This window comes from Lasioglossum baleicum, unplaced genomic scaffold (assembly GCF_051020765.1).
Source record: "Lasioglossum baleicum unplaced genomic scaffold, iyLasBale1 scaffold0120, whole genome shotgun sequence".
NCBI lineage: Eukaryota > Metazoa > Arthropoda > Insecta > Hymenoptera > Halictidae > Lasioglossum > Lasioglossum baleicum.
Window position 1 is genome coordinate 1,770 of NW_027469180.1, and position 13,446 is coordinate 15,215.

Genomic DNA, 13,446 nt, shown 5'->3' on the forward strand with positions numbered 1-13,446 from the left:
TGTGGTTATCAAATTAATACTGCATATACATTACGATAATTAACTCTACTGTTATTTTCGACTAGCATTCTGCTGAGCTAATTTTATTGCATATATAATATGACAATTTTCTCTATTGATATTTTCGGCTAGTTTTGTGGTGATCTTATTTCTATGCATATGTAATATGAAAATTTGCTTTACTGATATTTTCGTCTAGTATTGTGCCGAACTAATTTTACTGCATATATAATATGATAATTTTCTCTACTGATCTTTCCGACTAGTTTTGTGGTGAACAAATTTTGTTGCATATATCATATGAAAACATGCTCTACTGATATTTTAGACTAGTATTGTTGGGAGTTAATTTAATTGTATATATTATACGAAAATTTGCTCTAATGATATTTTCGAATAGTATTGTGGCGGGCTAATTTTATTGCATTTATAACATGCAAATTAGCTCTTCACATATTTTCATCTATTTCTGTGTGACCCAATTCTGTTGCATATATAATACGAAAATTTGCTCTACTGATATATTCGACTAGTAATGGTGCCGTGCTAATTTTATTGCATATGTAATATGAAAATTTTCTCTACTGATATTTCCGACTAGTATAGCGGTGAGCTAATTTTGTTGCATATATAATACGAAAATTTGCTCTGCTGACATTCTCGACTGGTATTTTGGTTATCTAATTATTAGATCACATATAATATGAAAATGTGTTCTACTGATACTTTCTTCAAGTATTGTGGTGATCTAATGCAATTGTATATATAATACGAAAATTTTCTGTACTGATATTTTCGACTAGTATTGTGACGAGCTAATTTTACTGCATATATAATATGTAAATATACTCTACAGATATTTTACACCAGTATTGTGTTGTGTTAATTTTACTGCATATATAATATGAAAATTTGCTCTACTGATATTTTCGACTAGTACTGTTGTGAGGTATATATACTGCATATATAGTATGAAAATTTTCTCTATTGATATTTTCGACTAGTACTATGGTGAGATAATTTTATTGGATATATAATATGAAAACATGCTCTACTGATCTTTTCGGCTAGTAATTTTGTGTGCTGTCTATACTGCATAAATAATATGAAAATTTACTCTTCCGATATTTTCGGCTTGTATTGCTGTGAGCTAATTTTATTGCATATATAATATGGTAATATGCTCTACTGATACTTTCGACTAGTATTCTTGTGAACAATTTTTACTGCATATATAATATGAAAATTTGCTCTACTTATATTTTCGACTGGTATTGTGTTGATCTAATTTCATTGCATATATAATATGTAAACAAGCTCTACTGATATTTTCGACGAGTATTGCAGTTAGCCAGTTTTAATGCATATATAATAAGAAAACTAACGCTATGGATATTTTCGACTAGTATTGTGGAGAGCTAATACTATTGCATATGTAATATGAAAATTTGCTCTACTGACCTTTTCGACTAGTATTGCTGTGAGCCAATTGTATTGCATATATAATGTAAAAATTTGCTCTACTGATAATTTCGAGTAGTATTGTTGTGAGCAATTTTTACTGCATATATAATATAAAAATTTGCTCTACTGACATTTTCTACTTGTATTGTGGTGAGATAATTGTAATCGATTTATAATATGAAAATCTGCACTACTGATATTTTCGACTAGTTCTGTGGTGAGATAATTTTATTGCATATATGATTTGAAAACTTCATCTACTGATCTTTTGGTCTAGTAATTTTGTGTGCTATTTACACTGCATAAATAATATGAAAATTTAGTCTTCTGATATTTTCGGATAGTATTGCTATGAGCTAATTTTATTGCATATATACTATGGAAACTAGCGCTATGGATATTTTCGACTAGTATTATGAGTGCTAATTTTATTGTATATATAATATGAAAATTTGGTCTACTGATTTTTTCGACTTGTATTGCGGTGAGCAAATTCTATTGCATATATAAAATGAAAATTTTCTCTACTGATATTTTCGACAGGTATTGTGGTTACCTATCGTTATTGCATATATAATATGAAAATTTGCTCTACATGTATTTTCGACTAGTACTGTGGCGAGATTATTTTATTTCATACATAATATGAAAACTTGCTCTTCTGATCTCTTCGACTGGGATTGCGGTGAGCCAATACTATTGGATATATAATATGAAAATTTGCTCTACTGACCTTTTCGTCTACTATTGCTGTAAGCCAATTCTATTGCATATATAATATGAAAGTTTGATGTACTGATATGTACGACTAGTACTGTGGTGAGATAATTATATTGCATACATAATATGAAAATTTGCTCTACTGATCTTTCCGACTAGTGGTGTTGTTAGCTAATTTTGTTGCATATATAACGTGAAAATTTACTCTACTGATATTTTCGACTTGTATTATGCTGATCTAAATTTGTTGAATATACAACATGAAAATTTTCTCTACTGTTATTGTGGAATAGTACTGTGGTGAACCAATTTTACTCCATATATAATCTGAATATTTGCTATGCTGATTTTTTCGACTAGTAATTTTGTGAGCTATTTATCCTGCATAAATAATACGAAAATTTACTCTACTCATATTTTCGACTGGTATTGTGGTGAGATCATTTTACTGCATGTATATGATGAAAATATGATCTACTGATATTTTCGACTAGTACTGTTGTGAGGTATATATACTGCATATATAGTATGAAAATTTTCTCTATTGATATTTTCGACTAGTACTATGGCGAGATAAGTTTATTGGATATATAATATGAAAACTTGCTCTACTGATCTTTTCGGCTAGTAATTTTGTGTGCCATTTATACTGCATAAATAATATGAAAATTTACTCTTCCGATATTTTCGGCTAGTATTGCTATGAGCTAATTTTATTGCATATATAATATGGAAACTAGCGCTATGGATATTTTCGACTAGTATTTTGAGTGCTAATTTTATTGTATATATAATATGAAAATTTGGTCTACTGATTTTTTCGACTTGTACTGCGGTGAGCCAATTCTATTGCATATATAACATGAAAATTTGCTCTACTGATATTTTCGACAAGTATTGTGGTTACCTAACGTTATTGCATATATAATATGAAAATTTGCTCTACATATATTTTCGACTACTACTGTGGGGAGATTATTTTATATCATATATAATATGAAAACTTGCTCTACTGATATTTCGACCAGTATTGTTGTGACTATTATTACTCCATATATAATATGAAAATTTACTCTATCGGCACTTTCGACTAGTGTTGTGGTAAGATAATTTTATTGCATAAATAATATGTAAACATGCTCTACTGATATTTTCGACGAGTATTGAAGTTAGGCAGTTTTATTGCATATATAATACGGAAACTAACGCTATTGATATTTTCGTACAGTATTGTGGTGAGGTCCTTCTATTGCATGTATATGTTGAAAATTTGATGTACTGATATGTACAACTAGTACTGTGGTGAGATAATTATATTGCATACATAATATGAAATTTTGCTCAACTGATCTTTCCGACTTGTGGTGTTGTGAGCTAATTTTGTTGCATACATAATATGAAAACTTGCTCTTCTGATCTCTTCGACTAGTATTGCGGTGAGCCAATACTATTGGATATATAATATGAAAATTTACTCTATTGATACTTTCGACTAGTATTGTGGTAAGATAATTTTATTGGATATATAATATGTAAACATGCTCTACTGATATTTTCGACGAGTATTGCACTTAGACAGTCGTACTGCATATATAACATAAAAATTTGCTCTACTGACATTTTCTACTAGTATTGTGGTGAGATAATTGTAATCGATATATAATATGAAAATCTGCTCTACTGACCTATTTGACTAGTATTGCTGTGACCCAATTCTATTGCATATATAGTGTAAAAATTTGCTCTACTGATATTTTCGAATAGTATTGTTGTGAGCAATTTTTACTGCATATATAATATAAAAATTTGCTCTACTGACATTTTCTACAGGTATTGTGGTGAGATAATTGTAATCGATATATAATATGAAAATCTGCTGTAATGATATTTTCTACTAGTTCTGTGGTGAGATAATTTTATTGCATATATGATTTGAAAACTTGATCTACTGATCTTTACGTCTAGTAATTTTGTGTGCTATTTATACTGCATAAATAATATGAAAATTTAGTCTTCAGATATTTTCGACTAGTATTACCGCGAGCTAATTTTGTTGCATATATAATATGGAAACTAGCGCTATGGATATTTTCGACTAATATTTTGAGTGCTAATTTTATTGTATATATAATATGAAAATTTGCTCTACATATGTTTTTTACTGGAATTGTGGTGAGATCAATTTACTGCATGTATATGATGAAAATACTATCTACTGATATTTTCGACTAGTACTGTTGTGAGCTTCTTTTTCTGCATATATAATTTAATAATTTGTCCTACTGACATTCTCGACTAGTCTTGTGTTGACCTGAATTTATTGCATATTTATTATGAAAAATTTCTGTACTGTTATTTTCGAATAGTAATGTGGTGACCCAAATTTACTGCATATATAATATGGAAACTAGCTCTACTAGTCTTTTCTTCTAGTATTGTGGTGAGCTATTTTTATAGCGTATACAATATGAATCTTTGCACTACTGACATTTTCGACTAGTATTTTGGTGAGCTGATGTTATTGCATATATAATGTGAAATTTTACTCTAATGATATTTTCGACTAGTGGTGTCGTGAGATAAATTTATTGCATTTATAACGTGAAATTTTATTCGACTGATATTTTAGGCTAGTATCGTGGTGGGCTAATTTTATTGCATATGTAATATGAAAACTTGCTCTAATGGTATTTTCGACTTGTAGTGTGGTGAGTAAATTTGATTGCATATATAATATGAAAATTTGCTTTACTGATATATTCGACTAGTATAGCAATGAGCTAATTTTATTGCATATATAATATGAAAATTTGCTGTACTGATATCATCGACTAGTATTGCGGTGAGCCAATTCTATTGCATATATAATATGGTAATATGCTCTACTGATACTTTCGACTAGTATTCTTGTGAACAATTTTTACTGCATATATAATATGAAAATTTGGTCTACATATATTTTCGACTGGTATTGTGTTGATCTAATTTCATTGCATATATAATATGTAAACGAGCTCTACTGATATTTTCGACGAGTATTGCAGTTAGGCAGTTTTATTGCATATATAATACGGAAAATAACGCTAATGATATTTTCGACTAGTATTGTGGAGAGCTAATACTATTGCATATGTAATATGAAAATTTGCTCTACTGACCATTTCGACTAGTAATGCTGTGAGCCAATTCTATTGCATATATAATGTAAAAATTTGCTCTACTGATAATTTCGAATAGTATTGTTGTGAGCAATTTTTACTGCATATATAATATAAAAATTTGCTCTACTGACATTTTCTACTAGTATTGTGGTGAGATAGTTGTAATCGATTTATAATATGAAAATCTGCTCTACTGATATTTTCGACTAGTTCTGTGGTGAGATAATTTTATTGCATATATGATTTGAAAACTTCATCTACTGATCTTTTGGTCTAGTACTTTTGTGTGCTATTTACACTGCATAAATAATATGAAAATTTAGTCTTCTGATATTTTCGGATAGTATTGCTATGAGCTAATTTTATTGCATATATACTATGGAAACTAGCGCTATGGATATTTTCGACTAGTATTATGAGTGCTAATTTTATTGTATATATAATATGAAAATTTGGTCTACTGATTTTTTCGACTTGTATTGCGGTGAGCCAATTCTATTGCATATATAAAATGAAAATTTTCTCTACTGATATTTTCGACAAGTATTGCTGTGAGCCAATTCTATTCCATATATATAGTAAAAATTTGCTCTACTTATATTTTCGAATAGTATTTTGTGTGAGCTTCTTTTACTGCATATATAATTTAATAATTTGTCCTACTGACATTCTCTACTAGTCTTGTGTTGACCTAAAATTATTGCGTATGTATTGTGAAAACTTTGTCTACTGTTATTTCGGATTAGTAATGTGGTGAGCTACTTTTATAGCATATAAAATATGGAAATTTGATCTAATGATATTTTCGACTATTAGTGTTGCGAGCTAATATTATTGCATTTATAATGTGAAATTTTATTCTACTGATATTTCGACTAGTATTGTTGTGACTATTATTACACCATATATAATATGAAAATTTACTCTATTGATACTTTCGACTAGTATTGTGGTTAGATAATTTTATTGCATATATAATATGTAAACATGCTCTACTGATATTTTCGACGAGTATTGCAGTTAGCCAGTTTTATTGCATATATAATACGGAAACTAACGCTATGGATATTTTCGACTAGTATTATGGTGAGGTCCTTCTATTGCATGTATATGTTGAAAATTTGATGTACTGATATGTACGGCTAGTACTGTGGTGAGCCAATTCTATTGCATACATAATATGAAAATTTGCTCTACTGATCTTTCCGACTAGTGGTGTTGTGAGCTAATTTTGTTGCATATATAACGTGAAAATTTACTCTACTGATATTTTCGACTTGTATTATGCTGATCTAAATTTGTTGAATATATAATATGTCAATTTTCTCTACTTTTATTGTGGAATAGTACTGTGGTGATCCAATTTTACACCATATATAATATGAACATTTGCAATTCTGATTTTTTCGACTAGTAATTTTGTGAGCTATTTATCCTGCATAAATAATACGAAAATTTACTGTATTGATATTTTCGAAGATTATTGTCGTGATATAATTTTATTTCATATATAATACAAAAACTTGCTCTACTGGTATTTTCGAATAGTACTGTTTTGAGGTATATATACTGCATATATAATATGAAAATTTACTCTATTGATATTTCTGACTAGTACTATGGTGAGATAATTTTTTTGGATATATAATATGAAAATTTTCTGTAGTGTTATCCTCGACTTGTATTGTTGTGAGCTAATTATACTGCATATTTAATATAAAAATTTGCTCTACTGATATTTTCGATTAGTATTGTTGTGAGCTCTTTTTTCTGCATTTACAATATAAAAATTTGGTCTACTGACAGTTACGACTAGTATTGCGGTGAGCCAATTGTATTGCATATATAATATGAAAATTATCTCTACTGTTATTTTCCACTAGAATCGTGGTGAGCTCATTTTATTGCATATATAATGTGTAATATTATTCTACTTATATTTTCGATAGTATTGTTGTGAGATATTTTTCAGCATTTATAATACGAAAATTTGCAGTACTGATATTTTCGACTAGTATTATGTTGATCTAAATTTATTGCACATATATTATGAAAATTTCCTATACTGATATTTTCGTCTAGTATTGTGGTGTGCTAATTTTATTGCATATATAATATGAATATTCGCTCTATTGTTATTTCCCACTAGTATTGTTGTGATCTATTTTTGCTGCATATATAGTATGGAAATCTACTCAATTGATATTTTCGACTAGTACTGTAGTGAGATAATTTTTTTGCATTTATATTATGAAAAATTGCTCTACTGTTCTTTTCAACTAATATCGTGGTGAGCTAATTCTAATGCAAGTATAATATGAAAATTATCTCTACTGTTATTTTCCACTAGAATTGTGGTGATCTCATTTTGTTGCACATATATTGCGAATATTTTCTCTACTGACATTTTCTACTAGTTTTGTGATGAGCTAATTTTATTGCATACATAATATGAAAATTTGCTCTACTGATAATTTCGACTAGTATTGCCGCGAGCTGGTTTTACTGCATATATAATATGGAAACATGCACTATTGATATTGTCGACTAGTATTGATGTGAGCTAATTTTACTGCATATGTAATATAAAAATTTGCTCTACTGACATTTTCTACTGGTATTGCGGTGTGCTAATTTTATTGCATATGTAATATGAGAACTTGCTCAACTGCTCTTTTCGACTAGTATAGCGGTGAGCCAATTCTATTGCATATATAAAATGAAAATTTGCTCTACTGATACTTTCGCATGGTATTGTGGTGAGCTATTTTTACTGCATATATAATATAAACGTTTGATCTACTCATATTTTCGTCTAGTGTTTTGGTGAGCCAATTCTATTGCATACATAATATAAGAATTTGGTCTACAGATATTATCGACTGGCATTGCGGTGAGCCATTTCTATTTCATATATAATATGAATATTTGCTCTACTGACATCATCTACTAGTATTGTGATGAGCTAATTTTATTGCATACATAATATGGAAATTTGCTCTACTGATATTTTCGACTAGTATTGCCGCGAGCTAATATTATTGCATATATAACATGGAAACTTGCTCTACTGACATTTTCGACTAGTATTGCCGCGAGCTGATTTAATTGAATATATAATATGGAAACTTGCTTTCTTGATATTTTCTACTAGTATTGTGATGAGCTAATTTTATTGCATACATAATATGAAAATTTGCTTTACTTATATTTTCGACTAGTATTGTTGGGAGCAATTTTTCTGCATTTACAATATAGAAATTTGCTCTACTGACATTTACGACTAGTATTGCGGCGAGCCAATTCTATTGCATATATAATATGAAAATTATCTCTACTGTTATTTTCGACTAGTATTGTTGTGAGCTATATTTTCTGCATTTACAATATAAGAATTTGCTCTACTGACATTGACGACTAGTATTGCGGTGAGCCTATTCTATTACATATATAATATAAAAATTTTCTCTACCGATATTTTCCACTAGAATTGTGGTTTGCTAATTTTATTGCATATATAGTACGAAAATTTGCTCTTGTGTTATTACCGATTAGTGTTGTGGTGACGAAATTTTACTGCATATATAATATGAAAATTTGCTCTACTGATATTTTCAACTAGTATTATGGTGAGCCAATTTTATTGCATATATAGTATGGTAATTTTCCCTACTGATATTTTCGACTAATATTGTGGTGAGCTAATTTTATTGTACATGGAATACCAAAATTTGCACTACTTTTATTTCCGACTATTATTGTGATCCGCTAACTAAATTGCACATGTGAGATGAAAATTTGATGAATTGATATTTTCGACTAGTATTGTGGTGAGCTAATTTTCACGTTTACTTAAATTGAAAATTATCTCTACTGATATTTTCGGCTAATATTGTGGTGAGCTTATTTCATTGCATATATAATACGAAATGCTGCTCTACTGACATTTTCCACTAGCATTGTGGTGAGCCAATTTTATTGCGTATCCGATATTAAAATTTGTTCTATTAAAATTTTGTAGTGCTGCCAAATTTTATTGCGTAAAATTTACTCTATCGATACTTTCGACTAGTGGTGTGGTGAGCTAATTTTGTTGCATATATAATATGAAATGCTGCTCTACTGACATTTTCGACTAGTATTGTGGTGAGCTAATTTTGTGTCATATATGTTATGGGAAATTGCTCCAGTGATATTTTCGACATGTATTGTGGTTTGCTAATTTTATTGCATATATAATACGAAAATTTGCTGTTATGTTATTTTCGATTAGTGTTGTGGTGACCAAATTTTGCTGCATATATAATATGAAAATTTGCTCTACTGAAATTTTCGACTAGTATTATGGTGAGCTAATTTTATTGCATATATAGTATGGTAATTTTCTCTACTGATATTTTCGACTAGTATTGTGGTGAGCCAATTTTATTGTATATGAAATACCAAAATTTGCACTACTTTTATTTCCGACTATTATTGTCGTGCGCTAACTTAATTGCATATGTAAGATGAAAATTTGCTGTATTGATATTTTCGAATAGTATTGTGGTGAGCTAATTTTAATGTTTACTTAATTTGAAAATTATCTCTACCGATATTTTCGACTAATATTGTGGTGAGCTAATTTCATTGCATATATAATATGAGATCTTGCTCTACTGATCTTTTCGAATAGTATTGTGGTGAGCTAATTTTATTGCATATATATTATGGTAATTTTCTCTACTGATATTTTCGACTAGTATTGTGGTGATCTAATTTTATTGCCCCTATAATATGAACATTTGCACGACTGATATTTTCGACTAGTATTGTGGTGAGCTAATGTTATTGCATATATAATATGAATATTTACTCCACTTATATTTTCGACTAGTATTACGGTGAGCTAATTTTATTGCCCATATAATATGAATATTTGCACGACTGATATTTTCGACTAGTACTATGGTGAGCTAATGTTATTGCCCATATAATATGAATATTTGCATGACTGATATTTTCGACTAGTACTGTGGTGAGCTAATGTTATTGCCCAAATAATATGAACATTGCACGACTGATATTTTCGACTAGTATTGTGGTGAGGTAATGTTATTGCATATATAATATGAATATTTACTCCGCTGATAATTTCGATTAGTATTATGGTGTGCTAATTTGATTGCCTATATAATACGAAAATCTGCCCTACTGATGTTTTCGAATAGTAATGTGGTAAGCTAATTTTATTGCATATACAATATGAATATTTGATCTAATGTTATTTTCGACTAGTAGTGTGGTGAGCTAATTTTATGGCATGTATGATGTGAGAATTTATTCTACTGTCATTTTCGACTAGTATAGTTGTGAGCTAATTTCATTGAATACGTACTGTGAAAATTTGCTCTACTGATATTTTCGTCTAGTAATGTGGTGAGGTCCTCCTATTGCATGAATATGTTGAAAATTTGATGTACTGATATTCACGACTAGTACTGTGGTGAGATAATTTTATTGCATATATAGTATGAAAATTTGCTCTACTGACCTTTTCGACTAGTATTGCTGTGAGCCAATTCTATTGCATATGTAATATGAAACTATGCTCTACTGATATTTTCGATTAGTGTTGTGGCGAGCTACTATTATTGCAGATACAATATAAAAATTTGCACTACTGATATTTCCGACTAGTATGGTGGTGAGCTAATTCTACTGCAAATACAATATAACAATTTGTCGTAGTGATATTTTCGACCAAATTTGTGGTTAGGTAATTTTAATTCTTTCTTAAAATGAAAATTATATCTACTGATATTTTCGACTAGTATTGTGGTGAGATAATTTTATTGCGTATATAATATGAATACTTGCTCTCCTGATCTGATCGACTAGTTCTGAGGGGTGCTAATTTTATTGCAAATATAATATGAATATTTGTTGTTTTGTAATTTTCCACTTTTGACAAATTTTATTGTCAGCAACTTGCTCTATTGATATTTCCGACTAGTGTTGTGGTGAGCTAATTTTACTGCATATACAATACAAAAATTTGCCACAGTGTTATTTTCGTCTAGTTTTGTGGTGAGCTAATTTTATTGTTTACTTAATTTGAAAATTTGCTCCACTGATATTTTCGACTTGTATTGTGGTGAGCTAATTTTTTTGCATATATAATATGAATAGTTGCTCTACAGTTATGTTCGACTAGTACTGTGGTGAGCTAATTTTATTTCATATATAATATAAAAATTTGCTTTACTGATATTTTCTACTAGTATTGTGGTGATCTAATTTTATTGCAGATAGAATATGAAAATTTTTTGTTCTGTAATTTTCCGCTTTGACAAATTTTATTTTGTACAATTTGCTCTATTGATATTTTCGACTAGTAGTGTGTTGAGCAAATTTTTTTGCTTACATGATATGAAAATTTGCTCCACTGATATATTCGACCAGTATTCTGGTGAGCTTATTTTATTGCATTTATAATATGGAAATTTGCTCTTCTGATATTTTCTACCAGTAGTATGGTGAGCTAATTTTATGGCATATATAATGTGAAAATATATTCTATTGTTATTTTCGACTTGTATAGTGTTGAACTAATTTTATTGCATATACAATATGAAATATGGTTGTATTGACTCTTTCTACTGTGGACAAATTTTATTTTGTAAAATTTGCTCTCCTGATATTTTCGATTAGTATTGTTGCGAGCTAATTTTACTGCATATTTAATATGAAAATCTGCCCTACTGATGTTTTCGAATAGTAATGTGGTGAGCTAATTTTATTGCGAATATAATATTAAAATTTGATCTAATGATATTTTCGACTAGTAGTGTGGTGAGCTAATTTTATGGCATATATAATGTGAAAATTTATTCTAGTGTCATTTTCGACTAGTATAGTTGTGAGCTAATTTCATTGCATACGTAATGTGAAAATTTGCCGTACTGACATTTTCGACTAGTATTGTTGAGAGCTAATTTCATGGCGTACATAGTATAAAAATTTGTTCTACTGAAATATTCTACAGATGCGAAATTTTATTGCGTAAAATTTGTCCTACTGATATTTTCGACTAGTATTGCGGTGAGATAATTTTTCTGCATATATAATACGAAAATCTGCCCTAATGATGTTTTCGAATAGTAATGTGGTGAGCTAATTTTATTGCGAATATAATATGAAAATTTGATCTAATGATATTTTCGACTAGTAGTGTGATGAGCTAATTTTATGGCATGTATAATGTGAAAATTTATTCTACTGTCATTTGCGACTCGTATTGTGGTGCGCTATCGTAATTGCGTATATAAGATGAAAATTTGCGGTATTGATATTTTCGACTAGTATTGTGTTGAGCAAATTTTATTGCTTATATGATATTAAAATTTTCTCTGCTGAAATTTTCGAATAGTAATGTGGTCAGCCAATTTTACTGCATATATAATATGAAACTTTGCTCTAATGTTAATTTCGATTAGTGTTGTGGCGGGCTACTATTATTGCTGATACAATATAAAAATTTGCACTACTGATATTTCCGACTAGTATGGTGGTGAGCTAATTCTACTGCGTATACAATATAACAATTTGACGTAGTGATATTTTCCACCAATTTTGTGGTTAGGTATGTTTAATTCTTTCTTAATATGAAAATTATATCTACTGATATTTTCGACTAGTATTGTGGTGAGATAATTTTATTGCGTATATAATATGAAAACTTGCTCTCCTGATCTCATCGACTAGTTCTGAGGTGTGCTAATTTTATTGCAAAAATAATATGAATATTTGTTGTATTGTAATTTTCCACTTTTGACAAATTTTATTGTCAGCAACTTGCTGTATTGATATTTCCGACTAGTGTTGTGGTGTGCTAATTTTATGGCATATATAATGTGAAAATATATTCTATTGTTATTTTCGACTTGTATAGTGTTGAACTAATTTTATTGCATATATAATATGAAATATGGTTGTATTGACTCTTTCTACTGTGGACAAATTTTATTTTGTAAAATTTGCTCTCCTGATATTTTCGATTAGTATTGTTGCGAGCTAATTTTACTGCATATTTAATATGAAAATTTGCTCTACTGATATT